A 17,426-nucleotide genomic window follows, 5' to 3' on the forward strand; every position below is an offset into this window, starting at 1 on the left:
AGGTTGCTATTGTAAGTCGCAAATTGGTATCGGAGAACAATAGCTGCACAGCTATTGAGATCAAGGCAAAAGGTGCACAAAGGCTGAAACGTGAAAAGAAAAATAGTATGTACTAATATTTTAGTACATACTAGTGTACTGAAGACAAAGTTCCGCAATTAAAAAAGTTATTTGACTCTTGATCTTATTTTTTAAGTTTCGATGGAATGCGCCCTCTTACGAATTCTATACGCGAATGATAGCATTATACTATCCAATATCATTTGAAAATATTTCGAGTTTCGCAGTTTCAGCTAATTAAAGATGTTTTTTATCGAAAACAGATATGATTGTTGTATATTGCATTAACCTTCCGGCAGTCGCGCTAGTGCACTGACTGTACGCTGCTCTAAAAATCTAGCGAAATCCTCTTACAGCAGCTGCGGCTGATCGTTCAGTAAGCCATTTGCGCGACTTCCGGGAGTGAAGTATTTTTTGATTTAAAATTTAATCATGCCAATTAATTTTTAAACAATCAGCACAGTGGTCAAAATTCTCAAAATTGCAATTTTTGGGTTACGCATGTTCCGATACGAATTGGTTACTCTTCCGATTCATGTTCGTTAACTGGGTAACGACTTGTACTCGGTCATGTTATAGGTATATCCAAAAATACGTCCAACCTAAAATAAACATTATTAAAACATTGAAACACATTGAGGTTTACCATGGTATAATTCAGCAATATTAACTCGCAAGAGGGTGGTTTATTGGATTAAACCAATTTGCGCATTAAGGGCATAAGATCTAGCTTAACTTAAGTTTGATTTTTGTGTTTCGAATTCATCTCATCAGTAACTAGCACCAACTGGGTGTTTAGTTAGACGATGTATCTAAACTAGTACTCAAATTAACACTAGTTAGACACAAAAAATCCAAACAGCTCACACGACACATGTGAATGCCTACAGCAACTGACTTGTCCCGAGTGATGTTTAACCAGTGCATCACAAGTTATAACATACTCGAATCCCGTTCGTGCCTTAATTTCTGTTGAAGCTTATGATAAATAGATCACGTTTCTGAATTTCGGAAACCATTGATTTCAATAAAGTCGTTCAAATTTCAAAACACCTGCAGTTTGAGCAGGAGATTTTTTACTTCCAACCGCATTCCTTTAGTGCTCCGTTCTGTACGTAGCCACGAATATATAATTGTATATCATTTCATTGTAGACCCTGGTTATAATGCGACAGTGCAGCGTAGAGATGGGTCCGTTCACAATCGAACAGAGCAGGTGCATTTCCTCGCTTGGCAGATTTTTTTATACGTGCGGCGGCATCGACCAACTGCTCATTAGAGGTGGAGGAAGATAAACAGGTGAAATGGGAAGTTGCCATACTCATATTTTTTTTGGTTGGTAAATGTATAAGGATGCTTACTGCAAAATGACCTATTAACTCGATTTTTTTTCCAAAAATGTTGAAGGTGACGCGATCTTTTTTCACTTGAACCAACCACTTCGATGTGGAAGTATTATGCGATTTCGGTGTTAATCTGGCGATTAATATAATCTTAAATAAGACTATTCTTAAAGTTATTTCCCCAACACCTCAGAGATTTGCAGCTTTCTCTGTGAAAAGCCATCTTTTAATTATTCGATTACAACTACTTTACATCTTCAATCTCCAGCGACGAGAGATGTCTACAACTTATTTATGTTGTATACAACAGTTTTTCCTCTCAGTTTACAACTCATAACTCTCGAATTCATTTTCCATCTTGTTCCACTCGGCATGGGAAGTTGCTATGTTTTTGTTATGAATGATGCATGGCGGTAATGTGAGAATACAGTGCTGTTCAACGGTATATTTTCACCAGCCCGGGGACAACTTGACAGATAGTGCTTGTTTCATATATGTACCACTAATTTGATGGTGGCGCTAGTATGCCTTCTCCGTACGAGTACCACGAACAACGAAACGAAATAGTTTCAAGAGAAAAGCGTGTTTCGTTACGTGTATTATGAACGCCGTCAATGCAGCAAGAACAACATTTAGAAAAAGCGTATTCCAAAATGTGGATAAAGAAAACAATTATTAGAGAATAAATTTATCCCTAACTGGAAACTGTCAGCAAGGTACATAAATCTTATTATAAATTTAACTGGAAGTCGTTGTTTTTTTGGTTTTATTGTTGTGTGAGGTGTGTAATCGGTAAATCATTTGTGCTTTTTGCCCGAGAAATATGAATGAAAATCATTTTGGCCAATGAAAGTAAATCATAAAGCCTAACAATTCGTGAACATATGACATCTTGTTTCAAATTAATTAAGAACGTCAAGAATTCTAGAATGTTGTTTGGGAATCTAAACGAAATATGTAGGATTTTCTACACAGTTAGCAAAATTTGTGCGCTTTCACCAGAATTCTAATTCTAATTTGAAAAGCGAAATAAATTTGGTGATAGAAATGCTTAAATTGTTCATTTTTTACAGATATAGAAAACAATAGATGGGATGCGCCTTTTTTAAATTTTGTTCTATTCGAGCCGCCATGACATCACCAAATCACCACAAAATTTGCTTATGAGTTCAATATATGGGAGCTGTCAAGTTGTCCCCGGGCTGATTTTCACCCAAAGCGCTAACCACCCTCTTTTGTGACAAGTTAGTTGCTATAAAGGAGAATCGAGATTGGGAGATAGAGAGAGAGAAATACTCTCGTGATTCCCAGTAAGAAAGCACGACACTCGTCCGACAAACGAACTCGACATCATATTGATAACGTGCTGTTCCGATTCAAATTCGTCGAACTCATGATATTACCGACACTGCAAGTTAGTTTTCCCTTAGCTCTTCTACGACTTTACTGAGGATACCGACAGATCCATATTGGGCTTTATTAAGTTTATCTGACGTGTTTAGCTTTTGAAGATACCCTAACCACCTGATTTCTGTAAAACATTTCAAAAAGAAATTAGTCTGTAGCGGCACCAGGTCTGCTCCCATACGTGATTAGTTTCAAAATATTAGTTTGGCATATTTTGCACTGGTTACTTACATTTGAACATATATTTGAGATGATAGAACTATTCAATGTTGGGGAAAATTAGCACCTGGTTCCATTAGAGGTTATAACCTTATTAGTATCGGATAAAGTAAGTACTACTTACTAAGTAGCGTTAGACCATTGACATTAGAACGTCAATATGACGGACGGATGACCGATTCAGTCATATAAGCAAATCATAAGCAACATCACTTGGACCAAACCCGATTATCATGGTGGAACAATAAACAATCTAAATGAAATCTATGTAACTTTTTACAATCCATTTTAAATCTCTCAATGCGCGAATGTCTGCTGTATTGTCGTTGTATTCAGAACTTTAACTCATTTGACATGGTTAATTTTTAGTTCACTATGAGAACACATATCTTTTTCAAATATTCATAAGTCAAAATTTCCTGCTAGGATGATAGCTACTCTGCTTTGATTCAATTTCCATTATGGTCCCCTTGCTCGGTGGGAGAACGCGTACAACATACTCTCCCTCTCACTCTGTGTTATGCTCCAGAGAACCATCATCAGTCGTTGTCTACATAGCGAGTTTCCACCGACTGTATACATTCGATGCCAGGACAAGCCTGTGTGAGTCGTGTTGGGGCCTTCGGTCAGCTTACATGTACTGTTGTGTCTGGTGGATCGGTTTATTTTTGCTGTTCGCTTGTTTGCTTGCCTGACGCCTGCTCTATTGTTTGATGCAACATAATTTCACAGTGCTTGTTGTCTGCTTTGAACGAAAATAAAGATGAACAGTTTTTCACCATAGAATTCGTCGCAACCGCTTCCGGTTTTTATATATGTCTCGCTGCAAGAGAAGAGTGTTGTAACCAGGATATAGAAGCTGTACAATTTCCCTCGTTTGGTGTCAGTGACGTTGATTTGTGAACAAAACACATCAAAATATAAGGATTCAATTTAATAAAACGTGTACTTTAAATCGAGCACGAAATCAATCTCTACATAAAACAGGAAGTTGAACTCAACAGACGTCCATCTATAACGCGGGGAAGTATCCGATGTCTGTTGGGGGTGTGTGGCAAACCTGTGAGTGTGTGAAACGGAGATCTTGATAAATTAAACCCAAGCTAAGACGAGTAGCGTGTGCGGTGTGAGACGCAAGAAAAAAGTGCAATTTATTTCATGCTCATATCAGTTATGTTCGTTCGCCGTGCTATCGGAGAGAGAAAAAAGAAACCGTCCAATGAAATCACCAAGAAAAAAGTCTTGTTGAACAGCCAGAAAACAGAATCGTCTCTTCTGGACAAGTGATGTAATGCTGAATTGTATTTACGGTAAGGTTCTATTTTCGAGGAATAAAACAGATAATAAAGGAAATCATTCTTCATCACAAGCTTTCCGGGCTCGTATGTTTTGTTAGCAAGTCGAGGTTCTTTTCCAACATGCTACATCAACCGCCGAAAGTGGCACCACATTGCCGTCGTGTAAAAGAAGAAGTATTTAATGCTATAAAAGAGAGAATGCTTTGCTAATTTAATCAATAATGAAACCGTTGAACGTGGCATGCTGTGTGTGATGTAATTAATTTTACCACGGTTAAAGCCATATTCCTGAAGGGGATAGTATCCTCCAAAATTTCCAAAGCATAAATGTTTTAAGTTCAATTCAAGTTTTACCTTTTGTCAAAGGTGGTTCATATATGAACTGTATACATATCCACGTCTATATACACTGAAGTATGCAATTTTTTCAATTGCCCTGTTTCAAAATACCTACAGTGTAGACTCGTTATAATCAACCCATTGGTGTATTTTAGGCTGACATAATGGGAACATTGATAAAATCGGCATAATTGTCTTCTTTCTTTTTAATTAACCTAAGTCTTATAAATATTCTTCTTTAGTCCCTAGACATAGCCTCATAGCTCTTTCTGATTATTTAGTACAAATTTCCCTAAAGGGGGTCTTTCAGCACAAAATTTAAAAAAATATATTTTTTATTTTTGCATCTTTAAGATAGGAGAATATACTCAAGCAAGCATTTATTCGAATTTTACTTAGTTCCTCTTATCGAGCCCATCATATGAATTTTCATGTGAGGTTGACAAAAACGGCTAATGAAATGAAAACGGCTAATGAAATCGGGTCTTCACCATATTGCGGTTTTTTCGTGTTTTTTGTTGTAGCCGCTGACTCTAAGAATTCATTTCTTATGCCATTTTTCCTGTAAGTATGTTAATGCGGTTTTTCAGCCGCATTCATAGGCTTTTCAAAAATTAAATTTGCGTATACATTTTTTGTGTGGGTTGCATACGCTATGTAAATTAGAAAATTGTACGCCATTGCGGCACTTTTCATGGTTTAATTTGTGATAAAAATAGGTACGTTGTTTATCTCGACTCTTTTCATATAACGCACTGAAAGTGTTTCGTAGACAACATTTTTGGGCAATCGAAAATTCGAAAGTTATATGCTAACAATTTTTAGGAGGACATTCTGAGCTTCCGGACAATATAGAATGAAAACTTTAAGACATGAAAATATTTCATTTTCCTCTAAGTTACTTGGATTGCATTGTTCTGCAATACTGTCGAACACAAAAAAGCTCTAAAATTTGTTTTAAAGTTAGAAACTTCGTGAAAATAAGAGTCGTTTAAGGCTACCACCTCTGGCAAGGCTTTGACTCGGAGATTTATGATGACCTGATAGTGAACTTCAAGGAACATATGAGTATATGAGTAAATATGCCCTCATTCATTCTTTCTGAAACTAGTAAGGGTATATATTCGGCGCTGGTTGATTGGAATATTACCAAAATAAACTCACATTTGCAAAGTATAATATGCAACGCTATTCAAAGCCATTCCCTACGCTGTAAATTTTACACATTTGTAAGGATCTGGTAGGTTTCAGGAATCAGGAATCAGAATATATTGGCTTAAATGGCACATTTCCCGTATGTAGTCGGGGATTTGTGCCTTGTCGTGTGTTTTCATCATTTCCTGTGCGGACGGAAAGGACAAGGAGGTGTGGGGAAGTAGAATTGGAAGGGTGGAAAAAATAACAGCACAAAAACAAAAATAAACAACAGGTAAGTTAAACTCACAAGTAGTGCAACTTGCCTGCGAATAAGCCTAAAGCTCTTTACCACGTTGGATAAGAAACTTTAGTATGTCTCTGAGTTTCAGTCGTCCAAACATGGTTTCGTCTATATAAGGACGGCCGAAGACTCGAAATCGCAATTGCGCTACCGCTGGACAGTTGCATATCAGATGATATGAGGTTCCGTAATCGGATTCACAAAGATCACATGAAAAGGACTCAGCGCGCTGAATAGTTGCCATGTGATAATGGAGTTTGTAGTGGCCGGTTAAAGCCCTGGTCAGCATGCCGCAGTGGAGCTTCGAAAAATGTAGGAGATTTTTCGAAATCACTGGGAACGGTTGTTCTAGAAACGCCTTTGTTTAGCGACACGTTTGTAGATTTCTCCAATAATTGCGGTGCTTGGAGGAAGCCCATGACCGTATTTTTTCCCTTATCCAACTTGTCGAAATTGGCAGCGCGGGCTCAGGACCAACGAAGTCAATCGCTGAACCTGCCCTGGCCTATTTTTCAGCCCCTTCATTTCCAGTAATACCACAATGTCCGGGCACCCAGACAAGGTAGATAGTGTTGACAATGCTTAGTTCTTCGATTTGGGTTTCGCACGCGATCACTTGCTTAGACCGGGATTTGCCTGAGCTAAGGACCTTGATTGCAGCCTGACTATCGGAGCAGAAGTTTATAACTCTGCCGGACAAACTCAGTTGAAGGGCCGATTGTACCCCGCACATAATCGCAAAGATTTCTGCTTGGAATACAGTACAGTATCTATCTAGTGAGTGAGATTGTTCCAATCTCATTTCAAGGCAGTAGACACCAGCACCAGCACGTCCCTCCATCAGAGAACCGTCAGTGTAACAGACCACTTGCGTTTGTTGTTGTCTTTCCATGTAGCCAGACAACCACTTCTCTCGAGAGGGAAACTTTACATGGAATGTCCTGTAAGGAAAACTACATGTGAGTGTAATATCGCTGGGAGCAAGAATATCTACACCCCGTGTATCCACTTGTGACCACAATAGTGTATGACTGGTAGCAAGATCAACATGGTTACTGTTAAAAAGCCCAGTAACCTGCAGTCTGTATGCACATGATAGTGCTTCTTGTTTGAGGTGTATGTGTAATGGTTTGATATTTAGAAGTGCCTCAAGAGCAGCAGTCGGAGTCGTGGTGAAAGCACCAGTCAACGCCATGAGCGCCATTCTTTGCAGATGGTTTAGCTTTGACTGGACTGTCATCACCTCTCCCCACTGCCACCACACAAGGCATCCGTATGACAGTATTGGACGTACAATTGTCGTGTAAATCCAATAGATGTATTTAGGTTTGAGACCCCAGGTCTTTCCAAAAGTTCGTCTGCACTACCCGAAGGCCATGCACGCTTTCTTGACTCTGAACTCAATGTGAGCAGACCAATTCAGTTTGAAATCCAATATAACTTCAACGTATTTGACAAATCCAGTAATTAGTATTTGGTAATCGTCAGCAAACCCGTAGGTTGGAAATCCAAGCTCATTGAGTTTCTTCAACAAGCCGTCAGCTACTAAGTTCCATAACAAAGGTGACAGAACGCCGCCCTGAGGACAACCGCAAATACTCAACTTCCGTATCTCAGCCTGTCGCAGTGACGAGCAAAGTATGCGGTTACTAAGCATTGCGTTTATCCAACCCGAGATACATGCAGGTATCCCATGACCGCGCGTCGCTTCCAGAATAGACTGGAAGGACACATTGTCAAAAGCACCCTCAATATTTAGGAATACACCCAAGCTAGATTGCTTGAGCGAGACGGCTTTCTCAATGTTGTAAACAACATCGTGAGTGATCGTGGATTTCCCATTCTGATATGCATGTTGCATTTTGTGCAGTGGATATTCAACTAAACTAACGTTCCTGATGTGATAATCGATTTATCCGTTCGAAAGCTTTCTCCACTGCACCAGTGTATTGCCATCTAAAACGGCATTAGCAACAAATTTGCGCGAATCGATGGAAAGCGCAACGAAGGTTTATTATTTGCGTTTATTGATTCCACATGGTTTACACACTTAGCCTGTCCTACTTGATTCTACACACACACACTACAAAACCTATCTATGAATGAATAGACTGCCGTCGCAAAATACGCAAATAAGTTTAAACATAAAATTATTTTCGTTTCTTGCATGTCTATTGCTTCAGTATATGATTAAAACCATTGCCTTCGCTATCTTTATATAGGTGCTTTGGGAAAGTTACATTAAAGCAAAATAAAACTATAAAGCTTGTTCTACATATGAAATGAAACTATATTGTCCAAAGTTTAATTTTTCACGGGTCCGGGTTTTTACCACACAATCTACAAGTGTTTTCAATTGTATAAGGTTGAGATTGCCCCATAAAGATTTAAAACAGTTCCAGCTATTAGCTCGGTGTTCGGTCGCAGCTTTCTGCCTTCTTTTTTCAGATCTTCTCAAATAAGTTTAATCGGATTGGATAGCATACTACAAATAAAATGACTTGATAAGCAAGATGGTTTGGTTCGATTTGTAATATTCGATGTTGATTGATTATACTTAAATTGTACGAAAGAAATATGTTTGATTTATCATTATTCCAAATGTATTAAGAAATATAATATTTTGCATTAAGTAGTGTAGTCGTACGTCTACAGTTCGTGCAACCCCATAGAGCTGTCTCTTGTAGTTTTTCGTTTTCTCGTCTACAAACCAGAGCTTCTGAACTTAGTCACCCGATACATTGCTCGGGTCGTTATATGTAAGTATGAATTTCTTAGTTTGACGAGCACCTACTATGTCACACCATGCGTTTAGTAGTTGGTCTCTCGCCCAAGCAGAAAGTTTTGGTTTAATGGCACAGGAACAACCAACGATTCCTTGGTGACCAGGTACCCAGAATATCATTATTTTATTCCGGTTAACCAGTTGTTGTAAAAATGTGATGCACTCCCAAACAAGTTTGGACTCACATTTCGATGACCTATTTGTTTCCTGCACACCTCCGAGCAGGTGTGTATTTCGCATATCTCTGCCTGGAAAACAGTAGACTATCTTCCCATAAATATCGCATCTTTAATTCTTAATCCGTAGACTCTCGAACCAGTCAGCTCACCCATTTAAGAACTATTCGTATAGAATGGTATTGAAGGCTGTTTATCCTATATTTCACAATCTTTTCTTCTCTGCTGCATTCTAAATCACCTCCCCACTTTTTTTGCTTCATCTGAACAACTGCTCCATATATATTCTGATTGGTAGGAATTCGGGCAGCTAGAAAGGTTAAAAATCCACCCCGTTTTCACTGTACCACTCTAGTGTCTCTCGACTACCAAATCTCAGACGATGATTTCAGAAATGAATGATTTTGTCTTACCGGAAAAGGCATTTATACTGTTTGTGTAAGAGCAAATCTACATTCTAAACTCTATTTTCTATTTCGATAGTTTTCGCTGGTGAAGCTCAACATACAGAAGAATTGCTGGCTACTAGCCCAGTGTTCCCACTAATTCTTACTAATCCCTTACCTCGAGACAACCACCAGACCAGGGCACAGCATATACCATTGGAATGATTTCATTTTTCTTCCTTCAAAAAGAAAACTCAAAAGCATACAAACCAAGAAATCAAAGAATTCAAAAAATACGAAATCAAAACCGGCACTCTGATATTTAATTGGGATAAAGCTATACAGAAGACTCACTATACAAGTCATCGCCATTGATGTTGTTAAATATATGGCAAGTTCGAAAGGTGCTACATATCCTACAGAATAATGTAGGTACTGTAAATCTAAGTGACTTTGATCGCTTTCTCATATTAACTGACGAAAATCTACAAAATCAATGCATACTTTTGATCTGTTTTATAATTAGACAGAAATTGTTTATTTATTGATGCCGAATTAAAGTACAACTGACTTAACAATTGAACATTTTCTCAAATAAAATAGCCAGTAAATTTTAATTGGATTAACATTAGTATAATCGGGATGGTTGGATTTTATTCAATAAATTGAAACGCTAATGTCCTAATTTAAAATTTTTCTCAAATCAATTTGGACAAGGCTTCTATAGTCCCTAGTCATATTAAACTTAAGAGGCAGATTGGCTTTTTGTTTGTGCACATGTGGGAAGGACTTCGGTCAAATATAAGATTTTGATTCCTACTTTAACGGGAAAGAGGGAGGATGTATAAAAGGGCAGTGAAAATGGGACGAAATTTTAAAATTTTTAGTTTCTCTGAAGGGGTTTTGGAAGGGGTTGAAAATATGAGTTCTGTTGAGAAATAACACAATTAAATGACAAATATAAAGTGATGGTTCCATTTGCTAGTTTAAGTATTTAATTAACGTAAATTGGTAAATTTTCTCAATTTTTAGAAAAGTTTATATATTCAAAGAAATTCAAAAATAACTTTCCATTTTTTTTTTTTTTGGAAATATCAGGATCAATTATCAATCATTGACCTATACTTGTATCAACAAATATTCAATCCATATTTCCAATTATAATCAACGTCACCCCAGCTCACTGTAGACACAATACAACTGTATTCAGCTGCACCACTACAAGACACTTGAAAATAATCACCGGTTCGTTGGCCATGTGTATGAAAATGGAACGTAGGCCTGTGGTAGCTTATCTTATGTTACCCCGTTCTCTACCCGCCTGGTTGCTGGCATTTTCTGGCTCATTTATCATCACTTGGAACACCTGCTCACGTGAAATTGGATTAGCGGGTGACAGACGCCCTAATTCCTGGTCGCCCGCTTATCGATGAGTCCGTCGAGATGTTTCATTTTTGTTTCTTTTGCATTCTTACGCATATGACGTTCGCTATCGATTACTTTTGCTCGAATTAGCCACCCAGTAACGGAAGCAGACCCAATCATATGGTAGAGTGAGTATGATTATTTTTTATCATTTCACAATTGCCGGTAGGTACCGCTCACGAGTCAATTCAATGTACCGTGCTACGCTCTCTTTTAATTTAGCGGCTCTACTATTGATTCTTTAGGGATGTTCACTAGATTCGTAATTGGTATACTCATGTTTGATAAAATCAGTGTAGAATTTCAACCGAAGAGACACCTGATCAACCCTAATCAGAGGTGCATTGCACGGTGCACCTACACGACTGGCTGGTATTTGCCACGGCACAAGAGTGAATTGGTCGGCTTTTGTGGACCAATGAAGCAAGATTAATAACACGCTTTCATGAACTTGTAGCGATCTCGCTCGCTACCAGCAGAAGTAATGTCTGCTATGTGGTTGTTTGCGTTGGATGTTTCTGCTATGGGGTTAACTGACTGATGCAGAGGTGGTTATTGACTTTATGCGCTGTCATGCAAAATGTCATGATACCGTACGGGGCGCTCGCTACAGACATAGATTGATTTTTACGCACCACTGTGCATATCGACATGCGGAGCGTTAGGAATTTACAGGTGAATGGAGGATGCCTCTTGACCCCTTTCAGTCTATGTATTTGCACCCATCAGCATCAGCCACGGTGAGGTTAGTCGGTTCCAGTTTAGGCTCATACTGTTCAACTAGACAGCAGTGGTGGATGACGCACAGTTAGAAGTATGTTAGAAGTGCAAAAACGTTGTATGAAAATAAAACACTATAAAACGAACGAAAATGGTGATGCCTCGGGCGATAACATGCATGAACGATTGTATGCCCATAGGCACAATTTGATCGAAAATTCCGACAGTCGGCATTGTGTTTTGGCAATCTCAGCACGACCGTGGCAAACAAGCTCATACATCATGTTGGTGGTTGGAGCTGTCCAGTATGTGTGCGGGGCATGATTTTTTTTGGAAGGGAACTAATAGAAGAGAGTGTTGAAATGAGATTTTATCGCTTTTGTGTCGACGACAATTTTGTTTTTTTTTATTTTACAAATAAGGATCTTGTGGTCTCAACACTTGCTCTTGCTTTTTAAAGTATGCAGATTTATTTCTGAAGATGAATTTGGTTTCGAATAGTTTTATTATTATTCTGATTCTTCAAATCGTAGTTATGTACAATAATAATATTTAGTATTTTTGTGTTATTTTACTGGTTATTTTGTCAAATTAAGCGCGAGTAGTATGAGTAAAGTATAGTAGCTAACTTATGCCGGATTTGAATCTTGCTTCTGGGCAATAATTTCTTCTCACGTTACCGATAGCGACTAAATATCTCAAAACGACTATGAATAAGTTCCTTGGGACAATACTGAAAATCTAATCATCTCGAATAGTTCTTATGTTATGACATTTTGTTTTAAACAAGAATAGTCCGTTCAGACAGCTCAGAAAATTTTATTTTAATTCAATAGTCTTTTAACTTAACATCTTAAACGAATAATTTTTTGAGTTTTTTTTTGCACCAAACAGTAAATTGCGGAGGAATCATTAGGCAGCTTTGTAATCACCAGTTATAAACGAAATTGATCGATTCTTGGTGAGGTTTTGAAAAGCATTCGTCAAGAAACAGACAAAAAACCTGCTATGGTAAATGGTATTGATTAAAACATAACATTAGCATTCCTCTGATATTAGCTACCAGTTTTCTACCAATTTTTGCTCGAAGAACGCGAAAATCGTAGTTAAAAATAAATTTATTGAAGGAGATTTTCTTGATTTATAAAGATGACTGAGGTAACCAATCGGCTACTCAAATTAAAATTGAATAGTTTTAATCAGGTTTGTAATGGAAAGGTTTAGAATGCAGTAGTCCATGAATTTAAGCAAACGAGTTTAATGATCTATTATTTCACTGCTATGTGGATTACTATTACATCAATTTCGGCAAAATTTTCACTTTGCAGTGAACTTACACCTTATTTTGTCTTTGAAGTAAACTTACACATAACTTAGCTCAATCATTATTGAGTAAATTTGCAAAATGTTTATGCAAGTTTATGTAGGTGTTCGTGAACGGACTTTAACAATATATAGCTTGTTAGAAAGGTTTTTTATAAGCTTTCTAATTATTTGCATTCATGATTTATTACTTTGTTTGAAAGTTATATGCGTAAAAAATGACGCGTTTTAACAAAATCACTCATACCCCACAAAGTAAACAACAGGGTTCTGGAAAAAAAATGTTGGAATCAATTCACCCTAGTGATATTTTTCTTTTCTCGTTTTTGGATTCATATTTTTAGATAAATATACCTACGAATAATTAAAATTATATGGATGGTTCTTAAATGAAATCTCATTTAAGGACTCATGACCTGGCTCATATTAGAAATCGAAAAAGGAACCGCGCAGGGCAAAACTTTGATGAGTGTGTTGTACAATATGATTGTTTTGGAACACAAATCAGCTTTTTCAAATCAAATCAGCTTTCTGAAAAATTAGGGACACTTTGCTATTTTACCATGCGGGAAAAGACCTTGACATCCAGGACTGTCCCGCCCAATACAGGACGTCTCGTCACATCAAAGTTGCTTCTACAAAAAGGCAAGGTTTTGCGACACTTACTGTATTCACCCAAATTTTTTGAAAAATTTTATTATGTCGGCAAATTGTCTAGAGTGCGGGGGTCATCGAATTTGTATGTTTTCTAAACGTTTTTGCGAGGTATGGAAATATTCCTTCTTATAACTGGTTGCCTCCCATTCCTTGAAATCATTTGCCAATGTCTATGATCTTTTGTTCTGTAGGACAGAATGGATTAATAACCTTGAATATTTTATCTACTTTAAAAAATCACTCGCAATACACCTTTCTGAACATTCCTCCATTAAATCAAAAAGATGTTGTCGTGTATCTATGGTACCAGTTCCGTCATATTCTGAAAAATATGCAATTTGATAAAAATTGCCTAATATTTTCAAAGTGGTTTAAAATGCGAAATCGGCAACATTCGGCAGGTTTTATTTCACCATTATAACAAGGAAAAGCTGGTCTTTCATATGGTATATTTCATTCAATCGGAAACTACCGGAAAATCAACTTTTTCAATTTTAAGTGAACTTGAACATTTTCATACTTATATTTAATACCTGCTCGGTTAATATTAAGGTAATTTATTTGAATTAGAAATACATAGTATGATTCTACAAGCCTTCTTTTACAACTTTAATGACAGTTTTGAATAAAAATCGCAGATTCTCCTGAACTTTTGAATTGAACTCACAATATTTCAGGATAAAATGCAACTCAGAAAGAAACTAAAAGCAATCGATTAGTATTCTCAAATATCTAATATTCTCTTACTTGTTCCTAGATATTTATATTTACTTATCATAATCACTTGCTAACAATACTTAATTCGCGCGTAGAAACGTCGTATTGTCACATAAAAAACAAGTCCATCAGATACTACAACAAGAGTTCTGCTTCAGTGATATTCCAATATAGAAAGTAAATCACTTAGTAAATTAATCGCCTTATATTATCATCCTTGTTCTTGTTTGCGACGAGTGCGAGATTCGTTCGAAAGCTATCCGAACGAATAGTAAGCCCATTTGATTTTGCTGTCGTAAATAGGAATACAAACCATGTTCGAGCAAGTCTCGCATTCGTCGAGGACAGAAGTAGGGGTGTGTATTGTAGTATTCTTGGAATGTCGTGTTTCTCCGAAAAAATAAGGGATTAAAACATCGTTCGTCCCAAGTAGCAACTGAAGTTTTATGACACTCTTGAAGGAGCTCAGAAAACTTGGTTTGCTCTTGTAGTGTGGTATAAAACTTTAAATGTTACTTGGGACATACCGTTGATTTAACCAAACATGAGCAACACACCCGACAGGCGGCTGTCCGGAGTTGAAGTTGCATTCCTAACATACCTAGCATTTCCGAATTAATTAAAAAACGATAAATCTACCATAAATTCTCGGCAGCTGGTTGCCCAGAGCGATAAAAACATAAAACTTCAGAGAGTTGCATAGATCGCATCACTTATCAAGGTGAATCCTGATTTGTGTCACTTTTTACCCCATCCCACAAACAAAAACTCCTTCCCGTGGTATACGTGGAGATGCAGAGGTATACACGGTCTCCACAACAACGTTAGTTACAATAACATTCCTTTCCTTCCTTGATGACTGTAAGGACGTGGCCGGCGCCGTCATTGGCATCTTAAAGTATAGAACGCTCGAAACGTGCACATTGAAGATGGATAACTACTCCCAGGCTCCATTCGTTGATTCTCTGTGCAATTTCGCTTGTTCTGGTTAATCACGGGGCAATTGTACAATCATCATGCTCATGCTTATGCTCATAAGACAAAATCTTGAAGTTTCATATATTTTAAAGACGTTTGAATACGAATTCGATTTCTGAAATTTATTGGGGTCTCCGGCTTATATGGAAATTTCTAATGTGATCGGTCTGCCACCAAGTAGAAGAAAAAAGTGGACAAAATTGCCATTTCCCCAATGTGTTAGTATTCTGTCTGAACTTCTAAGTATGTCCGCGCAGCGTAAGAATAAATAGATTGATTTTTTTGTTTTGATTATAGAAGTTTTAACCATAAGGTCATTCGCCTCTTCGGGTTAGAAAAATCATTTATGAAAAATTTCTAACCCTATGTGCGGGGGTCGGGACTCGTACCCCGGTTAGCTGCGTACAAGGCAATCGATTTACCAATTACGCTACGCCTACCCCCAAATAGATTGATAAAATAACAGTTGAAGCTCAGTGTTTACCGTGCTGTATATTTGAGCAGTATGTTCTAATTTACGTCATCTGCATTTTAGGGTTACTGCTTTTACCCTTTGCGATGCGAATTTTTTCATAGTTTATACTGTGATTTTTAGCTTGATATAGGTTTTCGAGGTCAGGAAGATTCTGATTTTGACGTCAAAAAATGTAAAATTCAAAATGGCGCATCCAATACGGCGACTGTGCTTGGCTAAATTTCATGTTTTTATATGGAGCTAAAACGCCTTACAAGGAGGTTTTCGGGGTCGCTGATTTTGATTCTGACGTTAGAATTGTCAAATTAATTGTTTGTTTTATTGGCTTTAACCCTAAGAGTCATTCGACTAGCAATTGTCAAATAAAAAATGGCGGATCTAATATGGCGACTGGGTTTGGCTAAATTTCATGTTTTTTATGTCGGCCTATAACGTCTTCTAGGGTTTTTTTGGGGTCGCTGATCGTGATGGTGACGGTATAATTTCGTGATAGCGGATCCAATGTGGCGACTTTATTAGTCAAAATTTCATGTTTTTTATATTGGTATCAAATATCCTCTAAGGCGGTTTCTGGGGTCACGGTTCCGATGTCAGTACTGCAAAAGCGTCGTCGAATTTTGTAATTATAACATCAGAATCGAAATCAGCGACCCAAAAAACTCCCGTGAATCGAGTTTTATATTGACTGAAACAAAATTTTCCAATTTCGTAAAAAAGGTTGCCATTTTGTAGGCGCCATTTTGAATTTTCGAATGCTGACATCAGAATCGTAATCAGCGACACCAAAAACACTCGTAAATCCAGTTTTATGCTCATCGTATCAAAATTCGCAAATGTCGCAAAAAATTGCAGCCATTTGAATTTTCAAATTCTGTTATCACAATCGTAATCAGCGACTTCAAAAACCACAAAATCTATTTTTACGCTAGCTGAGAAGTTATCCCTGTCTCTCAGAATCTTTTATAGAACAACATAATAATCAACTCCTTTTTTGCATATTTTGATTTTTTTTACGAAAAAACTGGCTTACGAAAAATTCTGCAAAAGATCTTTTATTTAGTTAAATGTTTGAAATACTTGCAAAAATTCTTTTAGATCTCTAGGACTTTTAGTTCCGACGCAGCTGAATTTATTGTAAAAAACGAGTTTTAATTGTTTATAACTAATAAGTAATTAACAAATTCAGATAATTTTTTGCGCTAGTTGTACTCCTTACATCCCTAAGAGTTGATTAAAAGAAAGAATTCGTATTTATATGTTAACGCTAACTAGAAATCCAATAAAAACTTAGGAGAAGCAAGTGGGACGTATATGTCCCTCTGCGTCGCAAAGGATTAAACCAGCACAATCTTTTCGAGATATGTTACAAAATGATTTCAAATACACTTAAGCAGATGACCAGATTTCCATCATTTTCGCCAACAAAAAGTTTTTTTGTTTCCTTATTCCTGTAAATTGTGTCTCTCAATGAGCTGGTCAGACTACGCAATGATCGTTATCTCCTCATGTGGGCAATATAATACATTAATTAAAACGATGTCATGTAGCTTTCTTCTATTGGAGAGATAATAAATCCAAATGATTTTTATCCCTAATTGAGAAATTCCAGTATTCAAGCTGAGGTGTGTATGTGACCGTGACCAGGTGGCTCCAAACACGGTACGGTACGGGAATCCCGAG

The 17,426-nt window shown here is 37.3% G+C and overlaps 1 protein-coding gene across 3 annotated transcripts in view; it reads left to right on the forward strand.

Annotated features, from left to right (window-relative positions):
- The window catches only part of LOC131686689 (uncharacterized), a 209,890-nt gene that overhangs the window by 35,760 nt on the left and 156,704 nt on the right, over positions 1–17,426 (forward strand). For 2 of the 3 annotated variants that reach the window (XM_058970573.1, XM_058970574.1), the window contains exon 1: positions 3,650–4,339. The exons of the other annotated variant lie outside the window; for it this stretch is intronic. The gene's annotated coding sequence lies outside the window, so the exon portion shown is untranslated. Of the gene's footprint in view, positions 1–3,649; positions 4,340–17,426 lie in introns of those variants that run through there. 3 annotated transcript variants of the gene reach the window in all.

The sequence above is a fragment of the Topomyia yanbarensis genome, chromosome 3 (genome assembly GCF_030247195.1).
Source record: "Topomyia yanbarensis strain Yona2022 chromosome 3, ASM3024719v1, whole genome shotgun sequence".
NCBI lineage: Eukaryota > Metazoa > Arthropoda > Insecta > Diptera > Culicidae > Topomyia > Topomyia yanbarensis.